The following is a 19362-nucleotide window of genomic DNA, read 5'->3' as shown; positions in this document are numbered from 1 at the left end:
TTGGCCAATAAATAAATATAAAAAATGGAAGGAGGAAAAAAAAGGAAAATTAAAAGCTATTTAGCATGTAAATAAAAAGTAAGCCACCGATCGACGAGAGTGAAAGGTCCAACCCCGTCCCCGTCCCGTACCGTCTCTGGGTGTGTGTTGATTTAGTGGCTTCGGTTTATTGGCCATTGATTCGGCTTTGATTATGCATCATGATTATGCAGACACCCATCGAATGGTTAAACAATCATTTCGAAAGATTCACAAAACTAATTTGCATGAAAATGGGCGGCATGGGAAGTCGCCAACGGCAGAAAGGCGCAGTGGATTTTCGTAATTCCCATGACTGACACCGATTAAACGTTGATTAGGGTTTCACTTATGGATCTAAAGCTAGAGATAAATGCATGGAAAATGATTGAGCAAGGTGTTTATTATAGGGTAACATAGTCTAGGGTGTTAGGTGCTTCGCATAAAGGTGCTTGAGTTATTTTAACCGATAGAAATTGATTGATTAAGTTGTCTAGAGTATTTTAGATCATATTCCTCAAATATTTAATCAATTTTCGACTCCAATTAGTTTTTAAAACTTTTTATCTATACTAAATCCATGGAAATGCATTCCCAAAATGGAACCAAAGAGCAGTTTTTGATCAACATTTAACTCTTTTTAGACTTTAAAGGTTGCAAAAGATGACGAATGCTAAGGCTAAGGTTCCTAAACAGATGATAGCCTATGGATATTGATTAAGCAATTGATTAAATCACATTTAATCATCTTCCTAATGGATTTCTTTCATATCCATCATCGTTTGATACAAATGGCATCATTAAGGGACCTTAAACTTGATATATAATATGAAAATTGATGGATTAGGTCCATTACAACATCTGAAACCTATTCAATCATCATTCGACTCCAGATTGAACCAATTTACACCCCAAATATAAATCTAATAGACCTTCTACTATTAAAAGATCACTTAACATTTAAAGGTTAATTATGCCTTCATTTAGGTACCCCTAAATGGCCAGAACCCATGCTAAATTATGGCTCAAGTTTATTTTATTATCCCCATTCTAATGCCAATAAATCTTTCAATCACAAACCAACAACTTGTGGCACATTCAACACTTTACACTCCAACAGAAATACAAATGAAAGACTTGAGCAACGAACTTGACAGCCGCCAGACAAGAGAACGAACCACTCATCATCATCATCATCAGCAGCAGCAGAGGCATCAGCACCATCTGCATAATGATCAGAGCCTTCAAACAGAACAAAAGACTTGTGCAACTAACACAGCAGCCGCAAAACGAGAAAAACCTTTTCCATTTGCATCGGAGGCTGAAAGTTTCGCAATCGGAATTGAAAAACTGCAATCAAAATTCAAATATTTTCCTGTATGCAAAGCGGAACGTGGATCTCTGTCGTCTCGGCGGTGTTGAACCGGTTTCCCCTCTATGGATCCCAAAGAGCTCGCCGTTATTGATGACACCTTCGACATTTAGCCAGCAGCAAAGCAGCACAGCACAGCACAGCAGAGCAAAGAAAAGCAAAACCAAAATCAAAATCAAAACCTTATAGAGAGATGACTAACCCGGCCGCACAAAATGGTAAAAGTCAAACGGGGTATATAATTTCTGTTGAACTTTTTGTTGCTTCGACTTCTGCTGCTGGTTTTTGGTGATTGGAAATGCAGCTGGGTGCTGGCTGCTGGCTGCTGGCTGCCGGCTTGCCTTTTACGGACTGCGTTTAGTTTTCCATTTTCATTCCATCCCGCAGTGTTTTCCACCAAAAGCCCAAGACGGCAGGCAGGCAGGCCGGCCAGGCAGAGACTTTCACTTGCGCACTTGTCTGGGGAGCATTTGCAGTGCTTGTTTTTCCCTCCAGCCTTTGGTGTTTTCCTTTTGGCGTGTTTTCTTTTTGCCTCTCTGTCAATATTGGCCACACAACCAACACACAGAGCCGCAGCAGCAATCCAACACGTTTCCACTTTTTTGTTTAGTGTCTGCCCAACTAATGACCAAATATTATTTTACTTTGATTTTTCTGTTGTTGTTTTTCTTGACTTGAAGGTCAATTGGTTTTTATGGGATTTCTTACAAATTGAGTTAGTTTTTTGGTGTCAGTCGATTGGTGGATCGAATCGGGAGAGAGGAAGAGTGGAGAATGCAGAGGAAGTTGTTATTGCCAGAGAAACTGGGACATCCATTAAGGATCGAGTATTGAGGATCATCAAATGGTTAAGAGAAATTCATGCTGTGAAGAGATCTGTGCGATTTCTGTGTCTGTGGTTGATTGAGGTTTAAGGATCGTTGAAAGATCACTTAAAGAAGCATTTAGCTTAACATTCAGATCGCCACAGTATTAACCACTTTACCCAAGATAAAAGACAGCTCTGGGATTTGCTTTTAATTTAATTGAATCTCAAGGAGAAACTATTGGTAATTTAATCATTTTCTTGTCTAGATCAATCGAATCATCGTTGATTGACTTTTGATGAAGTTTCTCTTGGAATTATGCTAAATGATCAGTGAATTTATTTAAAAATGGAGAGAAACAAGAATAAGAAATTGATATTTTACAAAAGATTTAAGTTTAGGTTGGTTTAAAATATCATTATAATTAAAGAATCTGTTACGGACATAATTAAAACATTTTCTATTCAATTATTCATCAAAAATCCCAAAAAATTTTTCTCAAGAAATTATTATAGAAATATAATCATTATTAAAATATTTTGAAATTCAAAAAATTTGAATTGTTTGTTTAAAATACATTCTTTTAAAATTCTATAAAAACCATTAATACATTATAAAAGTATTTGATCAAAGATTTAATTAAAAACCTCATACCAAAATTCTTCCATAAAAAGACAGATCTATAATAAAGTCATAAAATGTATCCCAAGACTCCCAAGTATCTATCGATTGAAAAAAACTTGATCAAAACGTGTGGTTAAGGAAATATTCAAAGAATGAGAATATGAATTATTAAAACTGATAGTATTACCATAGAAGCCACGAAGATCATTTTAAAAATTTATTCAAATATTCGTTTAAATATTGGAATATTTCGTAAAGAGATATGATCTAAGATTGCCCAAAAGTTGTCCTCAAAGAACAGAATTATGTTCTTTAAGAAACAAAATCAGAGAACAACTCTGAAGTTCGTTGAAAAATAGGCTCAAAGATATATTATTCAACTTTAAATGGATTATTAAGAAACAGTTCACTTAATTAACCAAAAGATAGAACCAAAGTACTAATTTAACGACAACAAAAGTTATGATTAATGATCTGTTGATGTACTTATTAATTCAATGGATATTTCAGTGCCCTGAAGATCGGTTTACCCCACAAATCAAAGAATAAGAACACCACTGAGAGAGACCCTTTTACGGGGCGGCTTTCTTTGTTCTCCAATCAGACTCACTCTCACTCATTCGGCTGGAACACCGCTCCTCTCCGCCATAATCCCATCGATTCGATTCCATTCCGTTATGAGGTCTCCCTCCCGTGGGGAGTGGGAAGTGGGTAGCGAGAGGCAGAGAGACCAAAACCAGATTTTTATGTAAATTTATGTTCTTTCTTGGGGGCTTCGTGATTTCTTTCCCCCCTTGGCTGTTGCTATTGATCTTTGGGGTTTATAGCAGCAAATTTTTGTCTTTAATTTCGATGGTCAGGTAGCCTGCTGCAGCAGCCGCCACGGGCAGCACTGGAGAGCAGAGTGCGGACTGTGGAGTGTGGAGAGAAAACCAGCTGGGGCAGCTGTCCGTTCCGCGGAGAGACCCATTGAACTAGTTTCGGGCTTGTGGCATGTAAGTTTTTATTTATTTTTTTTTGTGAATGCTTTTGGTATTTGGGTTACATGAATTGTTTGTGGGCAAAGTTTTGCGGCTGGGGCTATTGAGAAGGTATTGGGGGTTCGATAGGGCACGAAAAATAAAAGGGTTTAATGAGCTATGAAGGTTACCAAGCGGTTTGCAGGCACTTACGAGTTATGGAAACACTTAGTTGAGACCTAGGAATGGATATCATTGGATTGAAGTAAAGGTAACACTTTAGTTTTGTTGGTCACACAAATTGGCAGCATTTTTATCAAGAGAGCCGTCAAGTTGGTAGCACTGGGGGAAAATACTGCCTTTAAGCAACATTTCAATAGGTTATTAATTAAATACATGTAGAATGGGGGTATCTTTGGATAATTTGTCAGCCCGTACGGGTAGCACAGAATGATCTACAATATAGAAGCTATTCAAGGCGTTTAAACAAAGAGAATTACTAAAATTTAGAAAGGAATCCTTGTCAAATCACAAGTTGTCAGCCCACGGGAAGATGTGCCACTTTGTGGCAAGATTGTAGTGGAATAAAGTGAAATTTGTATCGCAATAAATCAAAAGTATATGCCTTTATCGAAGGCCTAGATTCAATATTAAAGTTTCCAATTGAAGTTGCACTTTTATTCATTTTTTTCAATCCCAAAAACATACTTGCCCACCCGTATTTTATGGTCACAAAACCCACTAAAACATATACACCAAGTGTAAGCCATAAAAGCCGATTTGTTGAATTTCCTTTTAGGCAATTCATTCACTGGAAACTGTTTTCCTCGAGCAAGCAATAGCCAAACAAAAACATTTTCACTACACGAGTATGTACTCATATTTGTGCGAGTATTTATGTTTCTTTTGGGTAACTTGCCACTGCCTCGGCAGCCGCTAACATCGAACAACATTCATTTGTTTTCATGTACTCGAACAGCAAAACCCGTCGAAAGCTTGGCATCAAAATGGTCAAGTGATTTCTACTGGCCAAACACTTTCACGAGCTGGAAAAACGAATAAAGAAGCAAAGAAGCAGTAGCAAAAGCGCCCAGTGGGTGCCGACCGACTGCAATTAATATTTAATTCCCAAATAGACTTTGGAAAAAGTGGTGTGTGTTTTCTTTTGTCTCAAGTTGGAGATTTTGTAACTGGAATTAAAAATGACTTGCTGCGGCCAAAGCAGAAGAGTAGATGCCGCTGAAATGCTAAAATATGCAACGGGCCGCACCTCTCAACACCGCACACAGACAGATACATCCACAGCTAGTGGATGATGTCCAAAATGAAGTCAGCGGCTCTTGTCAAACAGAAAAGACGGCTGCAACACTGAGGGAATTGAAGACACGCCCGTAATATTTGAAGGCATCATTCAAAACAATGAGCAGTGGGGAAATTATATCATCAGAAAGCTACGAAGTGGAAATGCTCTCAAGAAGCAGTAGAGAAAATCTGAAAGATTGGTCAAACCAAAGGCTTTGCTGTTATATGCACTTTTGGTTTATTTTTTCTGGATTGGGAAAGAACTCTCTATGAACGCCTTTCCATTCAATATATTTATTAATAACAAATTATTATTATTATTTTTTATTGGTTTCTTCAATGAATTTTACGTAAAAGTCTAGCCAATAGAAAGAATTTACTTAAAAAAATTGTATTTATTTAGCGTAAAATATTTTTTAGAAACATCAATGGAACTATTTTTATGTCAACATAACAAAGAAAGGTTTTATGATTTAAAAAAAAATAGTTACGTATTTCTTTGAAGAAAATACCTTTCCAAATCACCCAATGAATCTCTCTCCATACCTTCTTTACAAGCCTAACAAGGGTTCCACCTCCACCTTCAATCCCAAGACATTAGCTAATGAAATAACATTAATTATGAATTTTAACCACAAATCACCTTTTTTAAACCCAAAGAAAACCCTTTACACATATTCCTACCCTACTCCAAAATGCCTTCCTCCCAGAGGGTATCAATATCACACAGACACACCACCAAGGCAGCAACAGAGTACGAGTATCAGTATTCTTTTTTGTTGGTTTTTGTGTTTGTTAGTGACTTTTGAAATTGAAGACGATGACTGCGTGTCTGAAGAGCCACAAGTGAAGCCAGCCGTCAAGAATGCAGCCAAAAAGGCAAAAGCAACAAGTAAGAGGAGACCCAAAACAGGTTAACACAAAAATATGCACACCACAGAGATAGAGAGACAGACAGAGACAGAGTCAAGAGTCAGACAGACAGACAGTCTGCTCAAGAGTTAGGGGGAGATCATTGTGTTCGTATTCGTGTGTGAAGCAGTCATGTGAATTATATTTTTTGAGCCAGTATTTGTTTGAAAACCAAAAAAAAAAAACCAAAGATAATCTTGAAAGTGAATGCTGGAGGGGGGTGCGCGGAAAAACCAGCTGAAAATGTGAAAATGCCAAAGTTTGTGGATAAAGTTGTAGGTTAAGAGAAGAAGTTTGAAGAAAGAACTAGGAAAACAGGAGCGTACAGATTTTTTAGTAGAATTTTGTAAGTCTAGTCCTTAAATGGTTTTAAAAGTAATAATTAGAAGAATTGCAACATAGAATTAAACCCAAAACTCACAGAAAACAGTGAGTGGCTTAGCAGTTACGAGATTTTCCCTCCACTACTCGCTCTAAAACTGGCCTGAATCTTCTTATTAGAAAAACTTGTTCTAAATATAAATATTAAATCCTAAAAAATCATCTAAAATCTCCAAATAAATCGTTACCTTCCTATAAACTACATCTACCAGCTCATACCGTTTTGGTTTCTCTTCCACCAGTCTAGTACATAAAATATCAACACTACCTTGTATCGTCTCGACTCACACAAAGCTTAATCATTTTTCTTTTTCGCTGCAACAATCGTCGACAATGACAGCGTCAAATGTTTTTATTTTTTTTTTTGTTTTCTTTGGCCAGAGAGCTAGCTCCACTTTTCCATACAATTCTCACAATTATATTTATAAGAAGAAAACGGAAAAACGCACACAGAGATGGTGAAAAGTAGAGATAGATATATAGTAGTTGTAGAAAAAATAAAGAAAATTTGTGGCAATTGTAACTAATCGACGGACGGACGATGCCAGATGGCGCCGTGAAAGCGCCCACCTTGGAAAACTTATGAAATTGTCAACTGCTTTTCAACATGATTAGGCTGCTTTTTTCCCATAAAGAGAGGGAGAGATGACCATTAATTCGCTTTTAGAATGAGTTTGGAAATTGTCAACACTTTCACTGCCACTGCCACTGCGCCACTGAGACGGAAGTTGAGAATTTACAACAGATTGAAATCAAAATCAAAGACACTTTCGTTGCAGTGAGAGTTTTTTGATTGATGGATTGATTGGGGAAAAAACCAAGCAGGCTTTGGCATATGCTTGACACTAGTACCAGTATACTTTTAATATTCAAACAATATACTTTGCAAACAATAGAATTGAACATTTACACAATGCCATGTCGGTTTTTAAAAACTGTTTACATGAGTAAACATCAACTACTATGTATGAATGGACCTGAGAAGGACAAGGAGGTGGAGGAGGTGGTGGAGAAAAAGAAAATAAAGAGAAAGAAACTCTTGAAAAAGCATGGGATTAACCACTACCGCCTGGAGCATGAGTACAACCTGGAAACGAATCAGATTGGAGTAAAGGCTATACGATTCTGTGGAACAAGGACATCTTCGCAGCCGATAGTCCGTGAAGGGGAATGCCTCTACGAGCGGCCTGTGTTGGACCCCAATGGCAATGTGCTGTACACCACTCAGTTCTTGGCGAGCAGCAACGGTAGAGTCACGGCCAAACTGGTGGCCAGTTGCAAGCACAAAACTCGAACCGAGAAGACGGACAATCTACAGGAATGCCAGGATAAGGATGTGATTAATAGCTACCGCAATGAGGAGAAGTGCAATTCGGAGATAAAGATCGATCCGGAAATAAAAAAGTGCGATCAAGAGACAAAAGATTGCGATCCCGAGATGAAGGTGACCAAGGAGAAGCCAACACTCAGCGAAATACCACCAGAATCGGTGTCCTTGGTCGTCGCAGATCATGTCTGTTCAACCACTCAGTGCTTAGAGAATCTACAGAGCTTGGCCAGCTATTGCGAGAAGGAGGAGACGGAAGACACCGAGGTGAAGCTACAACTCAATAGGAAGTGTCCACCATCGATACCAATGGTCTTAGAAAGTGGCAAGTACCCTTTCAAGCAGAGAGCCACTGTGGTTTTCGTAGGTTATGTGTACTCAGAGAGCGCCTCCTCTCCTGTAGTCTGGTGTAAGGATCCTCCACCATAACTACCAGCTTCCTCAACCACCCGCTAAACCAGACTTGGCCTCCACTTAGCCAGACGGCTAAACAGTACGATTAAATGTTATATTGAATAAACAACAGACGAAAGTATACAAGAACAATCTTTCTTTTCGTCAGTAAAGATCTTAGCCCAAGCCTTGGACATTCCAATGGCATCAACCATTTGATGGATGTCTCTTACGATCATCTCTGACACGCCCTCAAATTAGTTTTCTTACGTTTTATGGCCAACTGACATTGGATATGTGGCCAGAGATTTGTCATTCCTGTTTATCGTGTTCAGGGTAGCATCGCCGCCCTTTAAAAACTGGCTCCAAAATGTATCTGATCTTTCCCACTGACTTCTCGCACTTTCCAGTACAGGTATTAAAACATCTCGGATGCGATGTCTTTTACCTGTGATTTTTCGTGAATTGATTCTAGATACTTTTGTGAGGCTCTTAAGGGTTTGTTTGTGTCGCTCTTTCTACCTGCCGCGACACTTTGGCGTCAGCTGCCAATTATCCATCCACCTTCAACAAAAAAAGGTCACTCCTAGAATGACTTTCTGGCGTTTCTGTTCCAATCTTTGATTCCCGTGAAACGGTGGAGATGGTGGATTATAGATGATCTAAGAGCAGCACTTTTCAGAAACCCGAAACTAGGAATTCCGTATTGAAATCGAGTTGGAATTCAAATGGGTTCCCTAATGGCATCGAAACTCTGTGAAGGAGAAGAGTAGCTATAAATGTAGGCTCTTTTCTACTTTTTGTAGGATTTTGTGTAATCTTTTGGAGAACAAAGCATCTCATTTGATGACGAATACTTTCAGCAATTGTAAAAGAAATTTCTTTTAGTTTTTGAAGAGACAAAAGATGAAATTGTAAAAGGAATACTACTAGCAAATGTGGGAACTATTTAATCTTTTAAGAGGATAAAAGACGGTAGAGTAATGTGGAGAAATATATGAATCCTCCCTTATGAATCACTTTGCCACAACCACAGCCATTTCTACAAGTCTCCTACAATACCCTGTTAAATTCCTATACAAAAACAGCACTAATAATAGCCATAAACATTTCCAATCAATCACCCAACTATTTCCTAGCTCATGACTCATTCCTGTGTTGAATGCAATTGCAAAAACCATTCAAATCCAAAGACTTCGACAACAAACTTGATGTAAAGACTTGAGCAGAAAATAACTTTTGCCACCATACGACCCTCTACTTCCGTTTGGCTGCCGCCACCAGCGACCATCAATATACAAATTATGACTAAGCCATAACCCATCCTGAACCATAAAGCACACGCTTCAAACAAGTTTTACTCGTTTCAAAATTGGTATGGAAATGATTTTAGTAGAACTCACATCTCTCTTTCGAGATGAATTCTTCGTTAATCATGGCACAAATTTCCATAAAGAAACGAGTTTATTTGTATTTGGCAAATAGCTTTGCCAAAAAATATAAAAAAAGAGACCAGAAAGTAAAAATTTTTTGTTTGATGAGTGGAATTTTTGGTCTGTCTTGGGCACGTCATTTGTTCTGCTTTTCACTTGAAGTTTCAGTGAAATTTCTTTCTACTTCTTCTATACGGATTGGTACGGCCGTCTGTTTCTGTTTCTGTCTCGGGGAGAATGCGGGAGAGTGCGTCTTGTCTTGAAATTGAGGTTAACTGTTTTGGTAGCTCTCGCTTTTCGTGTGAGAGAGACTCAGACCCAGCTTTTTATGGGGGATCGTCAAGGGGCGGCCCCCACTCTTGACTTGGCCTTTATTGAATGAATGCGACAACAAAGGCGCGTCAGACACAGTCGTCTTTCTAGGTTTTTATTTTTCGTTGTTGTATTTTTTTGTGTGTTTGTTTTGTTTAATAGAAAGTAAAAGAAATTGTTCGGTGTGCTACTTTATGGAGAGCAAACGGGTATCGAGCCTGGCTTTATATGGCCCGTAGCATAACCGGCAATTGTCTGCTCAATCAATTGAATCAATAAATTATTTAAGCACAATTAAAACAACATTCTTAATTGTAAATTGTTGGCTAAAACGAAAGCATGCCATTGTTTTTTTTTTACATATTTGCACAATGACTGGGGCGTGGCATCATATTCAGTCTTTATTTCATTATTTACTGATTATTGATTGATGTGATTGCGGATAATGATGTCAGCCAGATAGCGTATAGATATCGTCATCGATGGCTGGCATGCAGGGGTATCCATAAGCTTCCACAATATCAAAATTCCTAGTCATTTTCCATAGATGGATTCCCTTTAATCTTCTTAAACCACTTTCCCTTCCACTGAGACGGAAGTTCAGAATTTAAAGAAAATAAAAACAAATTCAAACAACAACAACGAAACTGGAATGAAAGTTTCTGGAAAAAGTTGTTGATTAGAAAATGATGGATCCAATCGGATTTGTTGTAATTATTTAATGATTGCCTGACACGACACGCCACACGCATAGGAGGTCTATTTCTTTTTCTTTAATAAGCTACTAGAAAAATGGAAACTGACATTGATATTGATGTTATTATAATGTCAGCCAAAGAGCAAATAAATATGAGTTTGATGGGTCGAAGAGCAGGAAAGTAAACATCACTTTCAGTGAAAATTTCGCCACATTATTTACAATTTTAATTCAGCAAAATAATTATAATAATAAATATTCTCCCTGGTTTCGATCTACCAATTTAATAGGTCGGAGAGCAGGGAAGAGATCACTTCTTTCAGTGAAAATTCCAATCCATTATCTACAATTTTAATTTCCAAAAATACCTCTAATAATATTAGATATTCTTCCTGCTTTCAATCTACAAATTTGATGGATCGAAGAGCAGGGAAGGGAACATTTCTTTCAGAGTATATTCCGCCACATTATCTACAATTTTAATTTCCAAAAATACCTATAATAATATTACATATTCTCCCTAGTTTCAATCTACCAATTTTACATTATTTTCTGACGCTGCAAGGCTATGTATATTTCTTATAATTTCATCTGTATATATTTCTCTAGTTATCACTCCTTTATTCCCCCTTTTGTTCCGCAGTTTCATTGATTAGTCATTCTCCGTGGCAGCTCTTTTGCTCTTTCCACTCCACTCTTTCTGTGGCATATTCGCCGTGTCCATTTCAATATGCAACTCACCTCGTGTTGATGCAGCTGTAGATATACCCTCTGTATAGGTAGGTATCGTTATATATCGTTTCGCGAGTGTTTTAATAATCCAATTTATGTGGCATGTCAGCTGGTTATCCTTGGGGCCTTCCAACAAAAGCAACAACGTTTCTTTCCCTTTTTTTCGTTATTCCACCGACAACTGCGGTGTCGTTTCTTTAGCGTTATTTTTGTTTTTATGGCAACTTTTTTTGGTTTTTATTTTTTCCGTTTATTTAAAAACTATATATATATATGGACAAGGCCAACGTTGCACTAAAGAGAGATACATATTCAGAGTTGATTAAAAAAGATTCCCAAAAATAAAAGGAAGAAAGAAAGAAACGTAACTATAATTTATGATCGGTTCTTCGGCTATGGTTCGACCATCTATCTATAGTTTCTCTAATGGGGTTGGGTCTCTGTTTAATTATGCATGCCATGGCAGTAGAAACCCAAAGAATTCTGTTTGAGAAGTCCAAGCACGTCTTCGAAATGTGTTGGGAACATTTAAGTTTTTGGCTTTGGAGATCTTCGAAAGGGGAATATTTATGCTAATGAAATGGCGGCTCAAGGAATTCCAAGACAAATGACTTAGGCCACAAACTTTGGTTTAGTATAGGGTTTAAGTTTAGGCAACGATTGGTTGCACTTTTTTTCCATCACCGAAAGCTGCAATTTATTTTTTTCGAGCACCTCTTTTGTGGTTATTTTGTGGCTGTTTTTTTTTTCTGGCAGAACTCCATTTCTTTTGGCCATTGCGCAAAACACTTGCTGGTCTGCGCTGGCGTTTATTGTTGCCTTCTTGTTGTTTTTTGTTCAACCGTATGTCGGTTATTTCTACCCCGGTTAATGGGAGCGTAAATGCGCAGCTGGCATGAGAAGAAGTACCACCAGAGTACGGGTCTCTCTTTATGTTTGTGTCTGTTTCTTGGCTGCTATTCTAATGCCAGTTAAAAATAAAGTGCAAAAGGCACAGACAAGTTAATGGAGTGGTAAAAAACGAGCAACAGCACACAACAATATCGTACACTGAAGCAAGAGCATATGGAGAGAGAGCAACAAAAACAGAAGAGGGAAAATTACTACAAGTTCAACTAACTTGCGATGGCTAAACACCACACGGTAGCCGCAACGGTTTGTTCCACTTGGAAATTGTCTTCCTATGTGCTCATCTGAGGTTTCTTATGCAAAATGCGCCATTTATTGGATTAATTATTCATATAATAGAGGGCCTAGTTTATACATATTTCTTTATATAACCGATCAAGCTATGGAATATATAGGTCTTGTATTTCTCCTAAATATAAGGTCTACAAATTAATATAATTTCTTTGCAAGACAATTGTATGAAGTTCTTCTTTAGGAAATCTTCTTCCCATAAGATATGTCGCCCTCAATGGAATGATATTTAATAGAGATATTTTTCATATATTTAATTGCAGTTTTGGAATCTTTTATAGGTTCTTCTTCCATGGCATTCATTAGGTTCAAACAGTGATCCTTTAAGATTATTATATTTTATTGGATAATAATCTTTTAAATGATTAAATTCATTTAACAGTTCATTTCTGATTGAGCTATTCTCCCTATTTTCTTTTATTTCATTTATTAGTTGAATTTTTCATTGAAAATCGATGAATATCTACGTTTAATTTATTTAAAATCAATTGAATATTCCTAAAAATCCGCGTAGATTTATCTGTCATTCATTTTCTTTAATTTGGTTCACTTTTAATGCTGGTCCTTAAAAACAAGCATCATTAATCCGTCAATAAATCACTAAAACCATTTAAATTCGTTTAAAAAATTCCTCGTTTTTTGTACATCGACTGCAATTTAAAGATCATAGAGCACACACGATCCCAGCACGCGTTTCCATTAAAAATCCTTGTATTTTTTTTGTGTTTTTTGCGAACCCACACGCACACACACACACACGAGGAAATGGCAAGAAAACAATTGAATAAAATCCAGTTTCGAGGGTGAATACATTCACAAAATGCACAAACACTGAGATTCTTAAGAGACAGAGTGAGAGATCTATAAATCCGTGGAGAAATTCCGTTTACTGTACCATGCCACACGAAGGCCAGACTCAGACTGAAACTTGTTCAAGAAAAATCAACGACGGGCCACCGCCTGCACCTGAAGTTTCAGAGACCACGCACGCACACACAGATGCGACCACACAGATACTCGCGTACCACAAGACACGACAGCAAAAGAAACAAGAAGACAGAAAAAGAGGCACAGCAGGCAGCAGAGAAAGAAGGTAGAGAAGGCAGAGAGCAGCCGATAGGTAGAAATGTAAGACAAGAAAAGAAAATAAAACAGTGCTCTCCCCGTTCCCCCTGCAACCGTTTTACAGATTTTCTTTTGGCCTTCTCAGACTTCTTAACGGCTTTCACGCACACACATACAGTCACACCCATACACACACTCAGAAGCGATACATACACTTGTCTAAATCGATATTCTGTGCCCGTTCCGCAGCGTCTCAACGTCGTCCACAACGCGCCACAGTTGAAAGCAGACTGAAAAAGCTTCCGATTTCTCGCAATATAGCGGCTAACCGGCATACCGATCGTCGCCGTTTCAGTTGGCTTAAAAACACGGCCTGGAAATGCCGGCAACAACAGCGAATTCGCCGCAAAAATGCTAACCCAACAGCGTATGTCTGTATGTCTGAACGTGGGCTCAAACGCTGAACGGGGATTAGATGTCCTTTTTTCTTTGGAAATTTCAGCTAATTGCACCGACGGCACATGTGCCTCTGAGGCAGGGTTTTACCCTCCTCCTGCTGCCGCCTGTTGCTGCTTACAAATATTTACTACATCGAAGAAACAACGGTTCGGCCATAAAGTGTGCAAAATGTGCGAAATGGCAAACGGAAGCGGAATCTACTTAGGGCCCAGAAGCGAAAGACTTAAGCAACGAACTTGTTAAAAGGGTTTGCTACTCCCACTACTCAGAGGGAAAACGAAAGACTTGGCCAACGAACCCCTGCTAAAAGGGTTTTGCGGCAGCAAGCCATAAAAGTAGGGGTAATAAAAGTAGGAATGTTGCACTCACTCATATCGGGCACCTTTTATACTCCTTTCCAATTCTATAGGCCGTTTGTTATTCCTTCGTTATCCTCCAGAAGATCGAGTGCTCTGACGCCAGTGGAAATAAAAGGGCCAATGTTGTAAGATTTCATCATTTCCTTCCATCAATCAATCGGTGTTACGGTTTCACTTCCGTTTCCATTACGCATCATTTGTGAAGGAGACACCTAAAAGGAAGTTTATTATTAAAAAAGGCGATTATTAGGTGCGAGTATTTTATCAGAACATCTTTTATACTCCTTTACGGGGAATAATCCCGGATTATTCCAGCCATTCAAAATTATAGTGCCAAGTTGTAAGATTTCATCATTTCCCTCTATCAATCAATCGTTTGTTGAAGGTAAGGTGTTACGGTTTCATTTCCTTTGATTCAGGTTTAATCATTTGTGATGGCTGAAAGCCTTAAAAGAGGTTTCAAAACACTGATTAAGTACGAGTATAATATTAGGAGATTTTTACAGATACTTCGTGTGCTGCTTATCCGTTTCTTGTATCGCATTATTCCTGCCATTCGAAATTATAGGGCATTGGGCGCAAGATTCCATTAATCAATCTCTTGTTGAATGTGGGATGTTATGGTTCCACTTCCTTTGATGTAGGTTTCCATTTCCATTGCTCTATATCATTTGTGCCGGCTGAGTGCATAAAAATAGGTTTTAGGACAATGATTAAGTGCATGTATAATATTAGAACAGATTTTATACGACCTCACGGGTTATGTGCTGGTTATCCCTTCCTTATCTTGCCATTCGAAATTATAAGGCCACAGGGCGTAAGATTCCATCAATCAGTCTCTTGTTGCATTAGGGATGTTAGGCTTTCACTTCCAGAAATGCTCATCATCATTTGTCATGGGTGAGTGCCTGAAAGAGGATTTAAAGAAATGTTTTATGTTGTAGGAGAGGTTCTTCAGTTTGAAATTATTATTTTGTTAGTTAGTTTTAATGGACTATTAAGAGAATTGAGGGATGATCTTCTGATGTACTTACTATTACTCATCATTTACGCTGCATCAAGGATCATCCGCACATTGCTGAGTACCTGACTCTGTTTCAGTACATATATGAACATCTCGACGTTCGACATCCCAATGGCTGACGGTGTCTACGCCCAATGCTTTAACGGCGCCGGGCGAATTTCCGGTGGACTAAACTCCGCCATAGCACCCAGAACGAGACGGTAACTACTGCTCCTCTACCAAGAATTCCATGTCGGAGTCGAGCACGCTCATGCAAAGACGACATATGTCCACAATGACCACGTCCATTGAACAGATTGGCAGCGTGCGGGAGTAAAGGTGGCCCACGACTAAGCCTTGAGTAGATCCATCGGCACCTCCTGCCGACTTCTGGGTATGGCCACCGTCAGGGCACGGCATTAAGGGCCTAAGAAAATAATTGAAGATGTTGTTTAAACATTATTTATGGATTTTAATTGAAGATTTTTAGAAAAAGACCTTCAGCAGAAAGACTCTAATGCTAGAAATAGTACATCGTGAGAAAAAATGTACACCAATAATTATAATAATTACATTTAAAATACTACAAACTCTGGGGAAACTCAGCAAACCCCATCGGGAAGGAACCCATCCTTTTTACGCTCTGACAATCATCTAGCAGAGAAAGACATTTCTTGAGGCCAAATTGGAACCCACATTAGCGACCACAACTTCCCTCAGAAGTAGGAAAACGTAAGCCAATTGTAGAATTGTGACAATCAGACGGCGAGAGGTTGACGAAATCCAGTGGCTGTTGGTTGTTGGCCAACAGAACGGAAGTGCCATATAGGGCACACGCACTCAAATATTCCACCGGCAGCGACACCGACCACGCCACGCATGCCCAATGAGGTGGTGGTTCTTGAGAGGCTACGATCCATTTTGGTTTGGTGAAAGTTTCGACATTTCCATCAGAAATTTGTAATAGAAAAATTCGAAATTTTCAATGATGAATTTCCTGAAAACTGAGATATTACAGCTGCTGCAAAGGTTTCAAAGGCCATTCAGACGTAGACCCAAGGACGTATCGAAATCTTACTACAAATGCGGAGGACTCAAGCCAAAGCCAGAACAGGATCCAATGTCCCTGGTCCTTATACTGGTGAACGTCGTACCCGGAATACTGCTGGGCACTTATGCGGGCAAGAAGTTGGCATATTATCTGGAGGTCTGTGAGCTCTTTATGCCCGATCTACTGGACGAGGATGACTAGAAGAGGGACCAGAGACGGAGGCACAGATTGAACAACGAGAATTTGGAGCAGGGCCTACGCCTCAGCCTCAGTGCCCCATATCCTGTTCGTACAAGAATATATGCTAATGTGCCACATCCATGAAACTGGCCAAACAGGACGCTGGCTGAGCAGACCAGACCAGACCGGGCGTTGGCTCTTAGCAAATTAGCGCAGTATGCTATTCAATTAGTTCTAAAAAAGTCGTAACATTACATTTTCTGGTTTAATATTTAGTCCAATTCTTTGGGCACTTCCTCGACTGTAAAATGCATACTTTTGGATTTATTTGGTTTAGAATAAAACTCTTATATGTTATATATACATTGTAATTATGACCGAGAACTAATTTCATTTTCCAATCGATATAGAGCATGAAAGGGTGCTTTGAATTGTAGATGAGTTTCGCTCATTTTCAGATTTGGTCCAACGCCAATGGGTGGCAGCAGGGGATGCATAGGAGTAGATTGTTGTGCATTCGTATCTCTTCAGAGAGACCGCTTCGTTATGGATGTGGGCTGTGCATTGATTGGGGGCCGACACGCATTACAAAACTGAAGCACACACGCTTATATATTTTTGCACTCTTGCAGAGGGTATAATGGTTTTAATAATGCCTTAGCTCGTTTCTATTAGAGAACAATTAGCCAGGGTATTAACAGATTCGACAGGTAGCCTTATCTGAATTATTTCTTTGAACGAATGATTGTTCTCCTTCGCGCTTCAAAACGTCTTAATATTTAGCTATTTATCTACTGTCTAATAAATGTGCCATTTTATACATACCACTGCATTTGTAGGCTGGAAGATTCCCTTTTTTTATCGCCGAACATCGCTTGTCCGTAAATTAGTCTCAAAACCACAGTACACGCCAAGAAACGTCCTAGAAACACCGCAATGTGCAGATTCGATTCCAGTAGCTTCCAACATTTCCAGTCTTCTGTACGCGGTCATCCTTTGGCGAATTAAGTACTTCCAGTGCAAAATACGCATATGTACATACGAACAATAAACTGAGAAAAATTTGCGGCTTTCCTGTTTTTTTGTCCATGGAATAGTGGTAATTTGTACGAATTAGTGAGTATAATATCAGAAAAAATACATAATATTAATACAGATGATTACGATTGGTCGAATTCATATTATTGTTATTAATAAGAAGGAGCAGCATTCCAGCGCTTCCAATCAATAAATACATATGTACATGCATGCATTCCAACGGTAAACTGTGTCTGTGTAATGGCTGACGAACTTGGCGTTTTGCAGAAAAAACACACAAATTAAATAGTTATCCTGCATTCATATATAGTTGCGAATAGTGTGCATAATACTATGTACTATATTACAGCCAGAAGGCTAATATTTTCTTCGATTTAAATACATAAGTTGCCGTCCATAAAATTGTACATATACAAATATGTACGGTAAACTGTGTCTTGTCTGTGTATTAGCTTCGGCGTCTGTTGCTGTTCGTTTTGCAGAGACAAACACATGCAAATTGCATTCATTTCATTCCATAGCGTCAACATTTGTATTATTAACAAATAAACACTCAACTTACTTGTCAAAACCGTATTTTTATTTATGAAACACACAGTTTTAAGTAAAATGGCGCCAAACGCAGCTTTGTTTATGATTATCAGTGTGACCGCGGTTTTATACCGTCTGACCACTAACCATACAGTATATATACTGACCCCCTGAAAATCAACCAAAAGATACCGTAAATATACTGAAGAATTATCCAAGTTCCATCAATATTCCTCGTCTTTGTTATTCCGTCGAATATTACTAGCTAAATAGAACTCTCAACCTTGCCCGCACAATTTTACCCGATTAATGAATCAATTTTCTACTTGACTGGCTCATTCTTAATACTTGCTTTTATTGGATTTTGCTACTATAGGACTATAGGACAAAAAAAAAAGGTTTTAGCGAAATAGGTAAAAAACAAAGAGAGGATGGTCGTTAAATTGCTCAAATTTTACATTCCGTTGAATAATGCTGGCTTACTGAAACCCACAGCCATGCGCACATAGATTTATTCTATTGATGAATAAATTTTCTACAAGATTGGATAGTTTTTAGTCCTTGCTTTTAATGTTTTTTGACTAAAACAAGGTTTAAGCGAAAAAGTTCAACAAAAAAACCGTCGCAGTTTTTCGTGTAAGCCGTAGTATAGGCCTTCGTAAACCCCATATACAAACCCCTAAAGAATACATTTATTTCGAATTTTTCCGAGTTTTCATAGTCAAAATTTCGCAGAATTATACCGCCTAAAATGTGGCATTTGAAGGTATGGACAAAAGGCTGCCGTTTAATAGTTTATCTATAGATTTTTACAAACGATACCTTAAAGGACGCGTAGTTAACGTACCTATACTAAGCATATAAAACCCCCAAGAAATAAATTTAGTTCCAACTTCTCCGAGTTTCCAAAGTCAACATTTCGCAGAAATATACCGCCAAAATGTGGCATTTGAAGGTATGGACAAAAGGCTGCCCTTTAATAGTTTATCTATAGATTTTTACAAACGATACCTTAAAAGACGCGTAGTTAACGTACCTATACTAAGCATATAAAACCCCCAAGGAATAAATTTAGTTCCACCTTCTCCGAGTTTCCAAAGTCAACATTTCGCAGAATTATACCGCCAAAATGTGGCATTTGAAGGTATGGAGAAAAGGCTGCCCTTTAATAGTTTATCTATAGATTTTTACAAACGATACCTTAAAAG

General features: G+C 38.3%; 1 protein-coding gene across 2 annotated transcripts in view; it reads right to left on the bottom strand.

Moving 5' to 3' along the window:
- LOC6593530 overlaps positions 1–15251 on the bottom strand; it is a 45758-nt gene extending 30507 nt beyond the window's left edge. Inside the window, exons 1-4 of one of the 2 annotated variants that reach the window (XM_026987884.1) lie at positions 15104–15251; positions 14862–15031; positions 14623–14797; positions 14362–14563 (exon numbers count right to left, since the gene is read on the bottom strand). The gene's annotated coding sequence lies outside the window, so the exon portion shown is untranslated. Of the gene's footprint in view, positions 1–11277; positions 11500–14361; positions 14564–14622; positions 14798–14861; positions 15032–15103 lie in introns of those variants that run through there. The other variant, XM_026987885.1, reaches the window with a different exon arrangement.
- Between the last annotated feature and the right edge of the window lie 4111 nt (positions 15252–19362).

Source organism: Drosophila persimilis, unplaced genomic scaffold, assembly GCF_003286085.1.
Source record: "Drosophila persimilis strain 14011-0111.01,24,50 unplaced genomic scaffold, DperRS2 tig00000124-arrow-pilon, whole genome shotgun sequence".
Lineage (NCBI taxonomy): Eukaryota > Metazoa > Arthropoda > Insecta > Diptera > Drosophilidae > Drosophila > Drosophila persimilis.
This window is presented reverse-complemented; position numbering and strand designations above follow the sequence as displayed.